This window comes from Anomaloglossus baeobatrachus, chromosome 7 (genome assembly GCF_048569485.1).
Source record: "Anomaloglossus baeobatrachus isolate aAnoBae1 chromosome 7, aAnoBae1.hap1, whole genome shotgun sequence".
Classification (NCBI taxonomy): domain Eukaryota; kingdom Metazoa; phylum Chordata; class Amphibia; order Anura; family Aromobatidae; genus Anomaloglossus; species Anomaloglossus baeobatrachus.
The window spans coordinates 103,805,845-103,821,068 of NC_134359.1; the positions used below are offsets into that span (position 1 = coordinate 103,805,845).

At 51.5% G+C, this 15,224-nt stretch overlaps 1 protein-coding gene across 2 annotated transcripts in view; it reads left to right on the forward strand.

The window, feature by feature from the left end:
* Nucleotides 1–15,224, forward strand: part of ERBB4 (erb-b2 receptor tyrosine kinase 4) — a 1,420,891-nt gene that overhangs the window by 1,307,771 nt on the left and 97,896 nt on the right. The window lies entirely within an intron of this gene.

Here is a 15,224-nt window from a genome sequence, read left to right on the forward strand (position 1 = left end):
CACTAACTGGGCCACACACACCCCACTTGACTGGCATGGGTTGACCCCCCTTTTGAATAAGAAACAGATGCTTTGCATGAAGCACTCTCAAAAATACGCGTGCCTTTGCCGTCCCCTGGCTGACCCAGGGGAAGAAAAGTCCTCTGAGAGCCATGACTTGTTCATCTTTGTTCTTTTAGAAACACAGCGAGGGGACTACAACCACAGTCTCCCTCGTTGCCACTAACTGGGCCACACACACCCCACTTGACTGGCATCGGTTGAGCCCCCTTTTGAAAAAGAAAAAGATGCTTTGCATGAAGCACTCTCAAAAATACGCGTGCCTTTGCCGTCCCCTGGCTGACCCAGGGGAAGAAAAGTCCTCTGAGAGCCATGACTTGTTCATCTTTGTTCTTTTAGAAACACAGCGAGGGGACTCCAACCACAGTCTCCCTCGTTGCCACTAACTGGGCCACACACACCCCACTTGACTGGCATGGGTTGACCCCCCTTTTGAATAAGAAACAGATGCTTTGCATGAAGCACTCTCAAAAATACGCGTGCCTTTGCCGTCCCCTGGCTGACCCAGGGAAAGAAAAGTCCTCTGAGAGCCATGACTTGTTCAGCTTTGTTCTTTTAGAAACACAGCGAGGGGACTCCAACCACAGTCTCCCTCGTTGCCACTAACTGGGCCACACACACCCCACTTGACTGGCATGGGTTGACCCCCCTTTTGAATAAGAAACAGATGCTTTGCATGAAGCACTCTCAAAATACGCGTGCCTTTGCCGTCCCCTGGCTGACCCAGGGGAAGAAAAGTCCTCTGAGAGCCATGACTTGTTCATCTTGGTTCTTTTAGAAACACAGCGAGGGGACTCCAACCACAGTCTCCCTCGTTGCCACTAACTGGGCCACACACACCCCACTTGACTGGCATGGGTTGACCCCCCTTTTGAATAAGAAACAGATGCTTTGCATGAAGCACTCTCAAAAATACGCGTGCCTTTGCCGTCCCCTGGCTGACCCAGGGGAAGAAAAGTCCTCTGAGAGCCATGACTTGTTCATCTTGGTTCTTTTAGAAACACAGCGAGGGGACTCCAACCACAGTCTCCCTCTTTGCCACTAACTGGGCCACACACACCCCACTTGACTGGCATCGGTTGAGCCCCCTTTTGAAAAAGAAAAAGATGCTTTGCATGAAGCACTCTCAAAAATACGCGTGCCTTTCCCGTCCCCTGGCTGACCCAGGGGAAGAAAGGTCCTCTGAGAGCCATGACTTGTTCATCTTGGTTCTTTTAGAAACACAGCGAGGGGACTCCAACCACAGTCTCCCTCGTTGCCACTAACTGGGCCACACACACCCCACTTGACTGGCATGGGTTGACCCCCCTTTTGAATAAGAAACAGATGCTTTGCATGAAGCACTCTCAAAAATACGCGTGCCTTTGCCGTCCCCTGGCTGACCCAGGGGAAGAAAAGTCCTCTGAGAGCCATGACTTGTTCATCTTGGTTCTTTTAGAAACACAGCGAGGGGACTCCAACAACAGTCTCCCTCGTTGCCACTAACTGGGCCACACACACCCCACTTGACTGGCATGGGTTGACCCCCCTTTTGAATAAGAAACAGATGCTTTGCATGAAGCACTCTCAAAAATACGCGTGCCTTTGCCGTCCCCTGGCTGACCCAGGGGAAGAAAAGTCCTCTAAGAGCCATGACTTGTTCATCTTGGTTCTTTTAGAAACACAGCGAGGGGACTCCAACCACAGTCTCCCTCGTTGCCACTAACTGGGCCACACACACCCCACTTGACTGGCATCGGTTGAGCCCCCTTTTGAAAAAGAAAAAGATGCTTTGCATGAAGCACTCTCAAAAATACGCGTGCCTTTGCCGTCCCCTGGCTGACCCAGGGGAAGAAAAGTCCTCTGAGAGCCATGACTTGTTCATCTTGGTTCTTTTAGAAACACAGCGAGGGGACTCCAACCACAGTCTCCCTCGTTGCCACTAACTGGGCCACACACACCCCACTTGACTGGCATGGGTTGACCCCCCTTTTGAATAAGAAACAGATGCTTTGCATGAAGCACTCTCAAAAATACGCGTGCCTTTGCCGTCCCCTGGCTGACCCAGGGGAAGAAAAGTCCTCTGAGAGCCATGACTTGTTCATCTTTGTTCTTTTAGAAACACAGCGAGGGGACTACAACCACAGTCTCCCTCGTTGCCACTAACTGGGCCACACACACCCCACTTGACTGGCATCGGTTGAGCCCCCTTTTGAAAAAGAAAAAGATGCTTTGCATGAAGCACTCTCAAAAATACGCGTGCCTTTGCCGTCCCCTGGCTGACCCAGGGGAAGAAAAGTCCTCTGAGAGCCATGACTTGTTCATCTTTGTTCTTTTAGAAACACAGCGAGGGGACTCCAACCACAGTCTCCCTCGTTGCCACTAACTGGGCCACACACACCCCACTTGACTGGCATGGGTTGACCCCCCTTTTGAATAAGAAACAGATGCTTTGCATGAAGCACTCTCAAAAATACGCGTGCCTTTGCCGTCCCCTGGCTGACCCAGGGGAAGAAAAGTCCTCTGAGAGCCATGACTTGTTCATCTTGGTTCTTTTAGAAACACAGCGAGGGGACTCCAACCACAGTCTCCCTCGTTGCCACTAACTGGGCCACACACACCCCACTTGACTGGCATGGGTTGACCCCCCTTTTGAATAAGAAACAGATGCTTTGCATGAAGCACTCTCAAAAATACGCGTGCCTTTGCCGTCCCCTGGCTGACCCAGGGGAAGAAAAGTCCTCTGAGAGCCATGACTTGTTCATCTTGGTTCTTTTAGAAACACAGCGAGGGGACTCCAACCACAGTCTCCCTCGTTGCCACTAACTGGGCCACACACACCCCACTTGACTGGCATGGGTTGACCCCCCTTTTGAATAAGAAACAGATGCTTTGCATGAAGCACTCTCAAAAATACGCGTGCCTTTGCCGTCCCCTGGCTGACCCAGGGGAAGAAAAGTCCTCTGAGAGCCATGACTTGTTCATCTTGGTTCTTTTAGAAACACAGCGAGGGGACTCCAACCACAGTCTCCCTCGTTGCCACTAACTGGGCCACACACACCCCACTTGACTGGCATGGGTTGACCCCCCTTTTGAATAAGAAACAGATGCTTTGCATGAAGCACTCTCAAAAATACGCGTGCCTTTGCCGTCCCCTGGCTGACCCAGGGAAAGAAAAGTCCTCTGAGAGCCATGACTTGTTCATCTTTGTTCTTTTAGAAACACAGCGAGGGGACTCCAACCACAGTCTCCCTCGTTGCCACTAACTGGGCCACACACACCCCACTTGACTGGCATGGGTTGACCCCCTTTTTGAATAAGAAACAGATGCTTTGCATGAAGCACTCTCAAAAATACGCGTGGCTTTGCCGTCCCCTGGCTGACCCAGGGGAAGAAAAGTCCTCTGAGAGCCATGACTTGTTCATCTTGGTTCTTTTAGAAACACAGCGAGGGGACTCCAACCACAGTCTCCCTCGTTGCCACTAACTGGGCCACACACACCCCACTTGACTGGCATGGGTTGACCCCCCTTTTGAATAAGAAACAGATGCTTTGCATGAAGCACTCTCAAAAATACGCGTGCCTTTGCCGTCCCCTGGCTGACCCAGGGGAAGAAAAGTCCTCTGAGAGCCATGACTTGTTCATCTTGGTTCTTTTAGAAACACAGCGAGGGTACTCCAACCACAGTGTCCCTCGTTGCCACTAACTGGGCCACACACACCCCACTTGACTGGCATGGGTTGACCCCCCTTTTGAATAAGAAACAGATGCTTTGCGTGAAGCACTCTCAAAAATACGCGTGCCTTTGCCATCCCCTGGCTGACCCAGGGGAAGAAAAGTCCTCTGAGAGCCATGACTTGTTCATCTTGGTTCTTTTAGAAACACAGCGAGGGGACTCCAACCACAGTCTCCCTCGTTGCCACTAACTGGGCCACACACACCCCACTTGACTGGCATGGGTTGACCCCCCTTTTGAATAAGAAACAGATGCTTTGCATGAAGCACTCTCAAAAATACGCGTGCCTTTGCCGTCCCCTGGCTGACCCAGGGGAAGAAAAGTCCTCTGAGAGCCATGACTTGTTCATCTTGGTTCTTTTAGAAACACAGCGAGGGGACTCCAACCACAGTCTCCCTCGTTGCCACTAACTGGGCCACACACACCCCACTTGACTGGCATCGGTTGAGCCCCCTTTTGAAAAAGAAAAAGATGCTTTGCATGAAGCACTCTCAAAAATACGCGTGCCTTTCCCGTCCCCTGGCTGACCGAGGGGAAGAAAAGTCCTCTGAGAGCCATGACTTGTTCATCTTGGTTCTTTTAGAAACACAGCGAGGGGACTCCAACCACAGTCTCCCTCGTTGCCACTAACTGGGCCACACACACCCCACTTGACTGGCATGGGTTGACCCCCCTTTTGAATAAGAAACAGATGCTTTGCATGAAGCACTCTCAAAAATACGCGTGCCTTTGCCGTCCCCTGGCTGACCCAGGGGAAGAAAAGTCCTCTGAGAGCCATGACTTGTTCATCTTGGTTCTTTTAGAAACACAGCGAGGGGACTCCAACCACAGTCTCACTCGTTGCCACTAACTGGGCCACACACACCCCACTTGACTGGCATGGGTTGACCCCCCTTTTGAATAAGAAACAGATGCTTTGCATGAAGCACTCTCAAAAATACGCGTGCCTTTGCCGTCCCCTGGCTTACCCAGGGGAAGAAAAGTCCTCTGAGAGCCATGACTTGTTCATCTTGGTTCTTTTAGAAACACAGCGAGGGGACTCCAACCACAGTCTCCCTCGTTGCCACTAACTGAGCCACACACACCCCACTTGACTGGCATGGGTTGACCCCCCTTTTGAATAAGAAACAGATGCTTTTCATGAAGCACTCTCAAAAATATGACTCGCCCACCCCAGGGCTATGGGACACCCGGTGCCGGGCCGGACTAGTCCGGTGGTAGTCAGTGGTGGCTGGGCCCGACTCCGTGGCCCTGGTGGGTGTCAGTAGAATATGTGGCTTGCTTGTTAATGGTTGTGTTCGTGACGCCACCTGTGGTATGCGGCTAATAAGCCGCCGCTGCTGTGTGAGGCCACCGGGATGATGAGATGGCAGCTATGGTGGTACTGCTCCCCACAGGTGGAGCAATGCCCGGGGCACAGTTGGTGCTTGTGAATGTCTATGCAGAGGAAATAACTGAGGCGACTTCAAAGGTGCAGTTCCAGTTCTTTACTCACAGTTCTCGTCAGGGCAGAAGGACCCTTGGACTGCTGGAACCTCTGTCAGGGACCTCCGTCTTCTGGGTGATTCAGAGTGTGAAATCCGGTACCCTTCTCTTAGTGTCTCCTTCTCTGCTGTCTTCACTAGCCTTGCCTTAGTTAAGATGGACCTGGCTCGGCCTCCACTACAGCCTCCAGGCTGGGGGGTCACCTGTCGGCTGATTACCCCTTTTCTGGACGGCTGCTATGGGTTCTGGCCCTGGGAGCTTACAACGTCCCTGGGCCTCGGTTTTTACTGTTTGGAGATTGTCTTTGCACTCCTCCAGTCTCTAGGGACCGTCCCCTGTCGCAGCTGGATCCCTCCACCGATGTCACTGTGGACCAGGCCACCGCAGCCTGCACCCCCGTGGCAGTTCTAGGGCCCTGCGTCCTTGGTACCCCTAGGCCTGCTCGTAGTAACTGTCAGGACTACCCGCGGCCCTGCGACCCCTTCTGTCTCCTACGTGGTGTCACCTGGACCTCTGGGTCCCAGGGTCTTCACCAGGAAGCGTCTCTTTCAGTTCCTCTGCTCCTGGCTGACTTGGAGCTTCCTTTCCTTTCTTTCTTTCTTTCCTTTCTTTCTCCTCCTTGCCTGCCTCCAGCAGGCCTCCTCCTCCCTCCTTGCTCTCGTTCTTGTTCTCCAACTACATGCTGCTTCTCTCTCTCCCTGAGGTAAACTGAAACTAACTTAACTTCCTTTCTCTATCTGCTCTCTGGTGGCTCCTCCCACCTCCCCAGTTGCTAAGCTACCACCCTATGGGAGCAGGGATGGGTCTTACAGCCTCTCTCAGCATGCAGCATGGGAGGGTTGCCTGCCACTTTCCCTGGTCCCAGTATGTACCTAACAATGGGTGTAGTGTGGATTTACCAGGGGACCGGAGTTCACTCTCTTCCTCCTCCAGAATGGGGCATCACACCGCTGATGGGGTGCAATGACCTGTGGCGACGGAAGCCTCAGGGGCGCCACACTCCCCCACAGCAAATCCCAGCACGTCCTCGGGCTGAAAAACAACAAAAACATGTGGAAAACTGCAAAACATTTTTAGTATGCAAAACACAAAACAATAAAACATTTCTTCCCTTTATGGGAGGCACAAATACTTTAACGTTGCAACTTCTTATAAAGAAACTATGTGTGCACTTCCAGTTCATTGCACAGTTTGGGCACTTCCCCCATAATTCTGGTAGGGGGCACAACGGGTGCAACTATATACAGTTTCGGCTACAACAAGTCCAGTAGCCCGGCAGTTCGTTTCTTTCAATCAACAATACGACACAATCAACCAGCCATTAAGTCCAATGGCCTGGTTACATAAGACACATACACATTCACCGGGGCCCACATTCCAGTTCAGTGGCCTGGTAACACATAAACATGGGGGGTGACGTCTTCAAAAAGCATGAGGGGCAGTACAGCAGGAAGGGTGTCATCTTCGAAAAGAATGAGGGGCAGACAGGGGCTATCTACAGTTCAGCATCTCTTCATCTTTACTTGTAGGGATTCTTCTCCGGCTCCCCACCTGGCAGCAGGTAGACAGCGGTCAGCACAGTCTGCGTCTCCTGCGTGGCTGTAGCAGGCCTGCTGCAAGATGCTGCGGCCTGGGCCTGCTCTGAGGTAGTGCTGCTGGCTTGCATAGGGTTACTGGCTGGCGCGAGGCTGCTGGCTTGCAGGGGGTTACCAGCCATACGGCGCCACTCTGGCTCTTCTGAGGCTGCCTCCTTGTCTTGGCGGACCGCGCCTGGCATGGCGGCGGCCTGGGTTGGAGTCGCTGCTGCGGTGAGATCTTGGCGGGCCGCACCTGGCGTAGCTGCGGCCCGGATCGGCATCGCCGTGTCGGGCGTCTCTCCAGGGACCGCGGGCATGGCAGCGGGGGTTGGGGCTCTCGCGCCGGCAGGGGCATTAAATGACTCACCCCTCAGTTGCATCTCCGGTGTTCTGGTGGTCGCTGTCTTGCTGCAGGGTGCTGGTATCGGAGCTGCGGTCGTGGCACGCGCGCCTGCAGGAGGACCGGGCAGGAACCCCACCTGGCAATCCGGGCTCCGCCGGCTGGGGGTGTCACTCTCTTTACCCGGCTCTGCAGCGGCGGCTGGATCTTCTCCGCTCTCCAGGACGCAGGACACAACCCGGTTCTGAGGTGCGTGTCCCGGCTCGGCCACTCCTCCTCTGGCCGCTCGTTGCTCGGCATCCATCCTTTTAGCTTCTTCACGCGCCATCTTTTCTTCCTCCGCCTTCTATGGCGGGCACCGCTTCACGCGCTTTTCTTGGACAAGGGGGCGGGGCTTCTCTTCGCGCCCTTTCTTCTTGCACGCCCCCCTTCTTCCCGCTCTCAGCAGCGCTAATGGCGGCGGTTTCTCAGTAAAGTACACAGTCTGTCACACAGTTCTTCAGGCGCACAGTACCCGGTTAGACCGGGCACGAAATCCTGTTCGTGACGCCAAAAGTTGACTCGCCCACCCCAGGGCTATGGGACACCCGGTGCCGGGCCGGACTAGTCCGGTGGTAGTCAGTGGTGGCTGGGCCCGACTCCGTGGCCCTGGTGGGTGTCAGTAGAATATGTGGCTTGCTTGTTAATGGTTGTGTTCGTGACGCCACCTGTGGTATGCGGCTAATAAGCCGCCGCTGCTGTGTGAGGCCACCGGGATGATGAGATGGCAGCTATGGTGGTACTGCTCCCCACAGGTGGAGCAATGCCCGGGGCACAGTTGGTGCTTGTGAATGTCTATGCAGAGGAAATAACTGAGGCGACTTCAAAGGTGCAGTTCCAGTTCTTTACTCACAGTTCTCGTCAGGGCAGAAGGACCCTTGGACTGCTGGAACCTCTGTCAGGGACCTCCGTCTTCTGGGTGATTCAGAGTGTGAAATCCGGTACCCTTCTCTTAGTGTCTCCTTCTCTGCTGTCTTCACTAGCCTTGCCTTAGTTAAGATGGACCTGGCTCGGCCTCCACTACAGCCTCCAGGCTGGGGGGTCACCTGTCGGCTGATTACCCCTTTTCTGGACGGCTGCTATGGGTTCTGGCCCTGGGAGCTTACAACGTCCCTGGGCCTCGGTTTTTACTGTTTGGAGATTGTCTTTGCACTCCTCCAGTCTCTAGGGACCGTCCCCTGTCGCAGCTGGATCCCTCCACCAATGTCACTGTGGACCAGGCCACCGCAGCCTGCACCCCCGTGGCAGTTCTAGGGCCCTGCGTCCTTGGTACCCCTAGGCCTGCTCGTAGTAACTGTCAGGACTACCCGCGGCCCTGCGACCCCTTCTGTCTCCTACGTGGTGTCACCTGGACCTCTGGGTCCCAGGGTCTTCACCAGGAAGCGTCTCTTTCAGTTCCTCTGCTCCTGACTGACTTGGAGCTTCCTTTCCTTTCTTTCTTTCTTTCCTTTCTTTCTCCTCCTTGCCTGCCTCCAGCAGGCCTCCTCCTCCCTCCTTGCTCTCGTTCTTGTTCTCCAACTACATGCTGCTTCTCTCTCTCCCTGAGGTAAACTGAAACTAACTTGACCTTCCTTTCTCTATCTGCTCTCTGGTGGCTCCTCCCACCTCCCCAGTTGCTAAGCTACCACCCTATGGGAGCAGGGATGGGTCTTACAGCCCCTCTCAGCATGCAGCATGGGAGGGTTGCCTGCCACTTTCCCTGGTCCCAGTATGTACCTAACAATGGGTGTAGTGTGGATTCACCAGGGGACCGGAGTTCACTCTCTTCCTCCCCCAGAATGGGGCATCACACCGCTGATGGGGTGCAATGACCTGTGGCGACGGAAGCCTCAGGGGCGCCACAAATACGCGTGCCTTTGCCGTCCCCTGGCTGACCCAGGGGAAGAAAAGTCCTCTGAGAGCCATGACTTGTTCAGCTTGGTTCTTTTAGAAACACAGCGAGGGGACTCCAACCACAGTCTCCCTCGTTGCCACTAACTGGGCCACACACACCCCACTTGACTGGCATGGGTTGACCCCCCCTTTTGAATAAGAAACAGATGCTTTGCATGAAGCACTCTCAAAAATACGCGTGCCTTTCCCGTCCCCTGGCTGACCCAGGGGAAGAAAAGTCCTCTGAGAGCCATGTCCACATTGTCAGTGGACAGACACGTGTGCTTATCTGCCAGCAGACCCCCAGCAGCACTGAAGACAGGTTCCGAGAGAACGCTGGCTGCAGGACACGACAAGATCCCCAAGGCGTACGTGGCGAGCTCAGGCAATTTATCCAGATTGGAAGCCTAAAATGAGCAGGGCTCAAGTTGCACAATAATGGAATCGATGTTTCCTTGCATATACTCATATATCTGTGTGTCCTTCTCTTTTTCCTTGTCCAGCTGTTTTGTTTTCGCATGAGTATATGTCCTTGTCACTTTCCCATGTGTTTGTGTTGTGTTGTGAGTTGTTTGTCACCTTTTGGACACCTTTGAGGGTGTTTTCTAGGTGTTTTTATGTGTTTGTGATTGCCTGCCATTGTTTCCTATGCAGCTCGAGTTCGGTTCGTCGAACGTTCGACGAGCCGAACTCGAACGGGACCTCCGTTCGGCGAGCCGACCTCGAGCCGAACCGGGACCGGTTCGCTCATCTCTAGTCACAAACACTATCCAATCCACCCTATCAAAAAAAAACCCTTTTTATTTCGAGAGGCCGCGCGACCCCGCCTCGGGTCCGGAGACCCCTCGAGCCACTGTGGATCTGGATCCGAGCAGCCCGTCGGCTGTCGCGGGGGCGGCACAACAGTATACACAAAAAGTTGTCAATCAGTGGTGTGAGCTGGGATATACAGAGCTCAACCTTTAGACAACTGGTAGATCTGCACCAAGTAAAACTGATTTTAGGAAGCCTACAGCAAGCAGCACAGTAAGTGACACATCTCTTGAATCAGGGTCTCTACCACAACATCATGCTGCTCTCCGATGTGGTAACAAAAACTTGGTGGCAGATACACTTTAAGGGGCACTTTGCACACTGCGACATCGCAGGTGCGATGTCGGTGGGGTCAAATTGAAAATGACGCACTTCCGGCATCGCATGCGACATCGCAGTGTGTAAAGGCTGGATGATACGATTAACGAGCGCAAAAGCGTCGTAATCGTATCATCGGCACAGCGTCGGCGTAATCCCTAATTACGCTGACGCAATGGTCCGATGTTGTTCCTCGCTCCTGCGGCAGCACACATCGCTGTGTGTGAAGTCGCAGGAGCGAGGAACGTCTCCTACCGGCCTCACAACGGCTTCCGTAGGATATGCGGAAGGAAGGAGGTGGGCAGGATGTTTACATCCTGCTCATCTCCGCCCCTCCGCTCTGATTGGCCGCCTGCCGTGTGACGTCGCAGTGACGCCGCACGACCCGCCCCCTTAACAAGGAGGCGGGTCGCCGGCCACAGGGACGTCGCACGGCAGGTGAGTGTGTGTGTGAAGCTGGCGTAGCGATAACTTTCGCTACGCCAGCTATCACCACATATCGCTGCTGCGACGGGGGCGGGCACTATCGCACTCGGCATCGCAGCATTGGCCTGCGATGTCATAGTGTGCAAAGCCCGCCTAAGAGTGTTAAAGGGAACCTGTCACCAGATTTTTCCCTTATAAGCTGTGGCCACCACCACTGATTCTAGAATACTGTATATAAGAGCCCAGGACGCTGTGTAGAACGTAAAATAGTGCTTTTATTTTACTCACTTGCGGGTCCGTCGAGTCCGATGGGCATCGCTGGTCATGATACCGTGCCTCCTCTCTTCCTCCAATCGCTGTCCTCCTTCCCAGCTCTATGTGGATGATATGTCATATGTCATCCACACTGAGGCCTCCATTACACCTCTGCGCACATGCACTTCTCTATGCCCTTCTGAGGGCAGAGCATAGTACTGTAGTGCACAGGTGTGAGGAATGGTCATAGACCTCCTTTACATGCAGACTATAATACTTTCATCTACCCTAAGCAGAGTAGAGAGAAGTGCGCATGCGCAGGAGCGCAATCATCGACCTCTGTGTGGGTGATGTAGGATGTGGGAAGTAGGACGGCAATGGAAGGAAGATAGGAGACACTGGACCGAGATGAGCAGCACCAATCGGACTGGAGCGCCCTGCAGGTAAGTTATACAAAATGGCCTGGGCACTTATATCCAGTATTCTAGAATACTTTATATAAGAGCTCACTGGTGGTGGCTGCAGTTTATAGGGGACAAATCTGGTGGGAGGTTCCCTTTAAGTTAGGGCACAAACACATCAGCGGTATTCTGCCGCACTGCCTGATCAGGCACAAGGGAATTACAGTACAATACAGTTCACAGGCAGTGCGGCAAGCCCCGGTCACATGCTGTCACATGACCGCATGTGCCCGGAGCTTGTCAGTGAACTTTAATGTACTGTACTGCCCTTGTGCCGGATCTGCGAGTGCGGCAGGAAAACGCTGATGTGAAACCACCCTTATCTACACATTATAGTCCTGGAATGGTCCACACCTCAGGATAAACAAAACACCAGTATACAATAAAAAGGTGGACACCTGTATAACACCACACGTGGGGGATCACACAGTCATTTCACCATCACCCCTGGGGAGCCCCTTTTTTCTCTCGTTATCTATACTTTTAACAGAGTTGCACTAGGAAGCGCTCGCTCTCTCTTATTTTCTTTTATATGCAACATGTTGTTCTGAGCTGATTCTGATCTAACACTTTGATCACATTTTCCTGCCAAGTGCTTTTATTTCTGCATTTATAAACATGAACGATGAATTAAATATTCAGGCTCTTGGAATTCTGTACACATAGATATTTGTATGAAGGACCGCAAACATCAAATCAGAAAATCGAGACCCTGCATCTAATGCTCATGTGCCTATTGTATCACTAAGTAGCCATATGGCTAACAACATACTGGATTCTCTGCTGTATAAAGCTACGTTCCCACCTTGAGCTTTTGGTGATTTTTTTATTTTGCAGATTTTTTGCCCCACTTCTGCACCTATTATAAATTAGGTTACTTGTGTATTTTTGTGCATTTCTCTTTGTGTTGTTTCCTTATCACATATTTTACGCTGAAATTTTTGTCTCTTTTCTTTATCTCATTATAAAGTTGCTTTGTTTATATACTGGTATTTGGCTTTGACAAAACTGGACATGTGGATCACATGCGACACGCCCACCAGGGCCGTGGGGCACTCGTTACCGGGTCGATTGTGTTGGGAGGGATGTCACGACTGCAGGGCCTGGCTCCATGACCCTGGCGGTGTCGTTTAAAATGATGCTGGGAGATATTTACAAGGGGAGATGAGTATTCGTGACGTGACGCCACTCTTGATATGCGGCAAGATATGGTGCCGCCACTGCTATTCAGCTCCTGTGGGGTTGGTGGTGATGCAGCTGATTTGATACAGCTCTCTATGGGTACAGCTGGGCCCCAGGGCTGTCGATGGAGTTGAGATGTAATGGCGGGGTGCAGGGCCGGAGGCGCAGACAATAACTTGATAACACTGGAATGCAGTCACAAGGTCTTTACTTACAGTTTGTCAGTTCCAGATTATCATGACTAGTCAAATGCTGCCCTTGGAGTGCTGAGTCCTGCTGTGATGGGCCCCAGCCGATTCCCGGGTAGTTCGGACACCCTTCTATGTTCCTTCCCTGGTCGTCTTCCTGCGCTGGCCTCTCCCACCTGTCCTGTGCCTCACATACAGTGCCCTGAGCCGGTGTCCACAGATCCTTTTGATGGGTGGATTTTCTGTTTTGTCCCTTGGTCCTATGTGGTCACCTTTTCAGCGGGTTATGTGCGGTGGTGGCTTCGGTACTTGAAGTCACTTCAGCCTCTGGTTTACTAGCTAAGCCTTGTAGTTCTCTATTAGTGTAGGGACCAGATCTCCAATGCAGCCAAGTCCCTCCACATCAGTATACCGCCTGTGGATGTGAGCCCACGGGGGGATTGCTCATTTTCCGTAGCTCTAAGACTCCTTCGTCCCTGATCCTGGGACAAGCTGCTCTAGTTCCAGACTCCAGGACCTCTCTCTTGTGCGTCCACTTCCTCCTGACTGACTAATATTCTACAGTCTGCTCCCACTAACTAAATCCCACCTCCAGACTGGCTTCGGGACTGTGCTCTCCCTAAGGTGCAACTTGCCCTAACCACGGCCTAATGGAGTGTCGCTAAATTAAGAGTGTGTGTCTGTGTATGTGTGCAACGACTTGTGACTTCCTCCTTATCCCAGGAATGGGATACCACACCTCTTGCTGAGGTGCAGTACCTCTGTGGCGACTAGAGCCACAGGGGCATCACACATGGTTTCCTCATTGGAAATGCACTTAAAAAACACATGTGTTTTTTTTACTTGCAAATTTTCCGACTCTAATGCAGTTCTATGGCAAAATCTGCACATAAACAATAGAAATTGACGTGTTGTGGTTTTCAAAAACGCACCGCAGATCAGTATACATTGCGTTACAAAAGCACAGTGTGCGGGAGATTTCTATAAATCCCATCCACTTTGCTGGAACCGTAAGACATTGCATTTTTGGAGCAGCTAAAATACACAGCGTCAAAAAATCATCAAATATTCATTGTGGGAATGTGGCCTAACAATCCAATCATTTCTCAGTCAATGATAACTTCATTGTTTTTGCGCAAAGAAAAGGTGTATTTGAATTCTAAGTGCAATTAATCATTTTCTGTTACAATAGTGGGAATCTATGTGATAAATGCTTTTATACATTTTTCAACTGACATAATATTCGGCTTACTGCAAATACTGGATTTTGGACAAAAAAAATCCCCAAGTCCTTTCTTTGTACATCATAGTCTACCCATCAAAGAGAAAAAAACTGCACTAGATCAATCAATAGACAAAAAAAGAGCAATCGCTTAATGAAGGTGATGTAGTGTTCAACTCATGGCCAAAATAAGCGGCTGTAACGAGACCGGCCGCGTGCACGAGAGTTAAATCCCTGTGAGCTACACTGCAAATACTTTGAAATGCTTTGTACTTTATCTTTTCAGTGTAAGCACAGAAAGGACATGCACCAGTAAACAGGGGGCGAGGGAGAAGGAGAGAGGGAGGCAGAGACATGATATATATGGTTTGCTGTAATGCTTTGTTCTGGAGAGAACCACGTATTTCACCTTGGCACAAATAACTAACTTCTCCTCTGCCGGAGAGCCCCACAAAACATTGCAAAATGATTCTACCCCGGTCCGGCTATGTAAGACCTCAACAAATTTCTTCATAAAGGGTAACATGTGTAGACAACGCATTACAACATTTTTTGTTGGTTGTTTTTTTAACAATTTTCTCCAGGTACTTCAGTTTTATACCACACTCTAGTAACCTCCTGATCGGTTAGCCCTTGTATCCACCAATCTGGTCATTCAGCTTCTTTTCCTTCTGTGTGGCAGTAAAATACTGGAGGAGAAATGATGCCAGAATGGATCTCATAGTTCTTGATTAGTGATGAGCGAGCATTACCATGCTCGGGTTCTCGGTACTCGTAATGAGCAGCTGGATGCTTGGATGGGTGCAACTCTAGTACTAAGTATAATGGAAGTCAATGGAGGGCTCAAGTATTTTTCCTGGAGAACTCTCCAAAAAAAGCTTGAGTCCTCCATTGACTTCCATTATACACAGGTACTCAAGACGCGCCCATACGAGCATCCAACTGCTTGTTACGAGTACCAAGAACTCTAGCATGGTAGTGCTCACTCATCACTAGTTATGAGTACTGAGCACCCAATCATGGTAGTGCTGGCTCATCACTAGTTACAATTACCAAACACTTGACCATGGTAGTGCCCGCTCATCACTAGTTACGAGTACCAAGTAACCGAGCATGGTAGTGCTCACTCATCACTAGTCACAAGTACCATGCACTTGAGCATGGTAATGTTCGCTCATCACTAGTTACGAGCACCCTAGCATGGTAGTGCACACTCATCACTAGTTACGAGTACTGAGCACCCAAGCATGGTAGTGCTCGTTCATCACTAT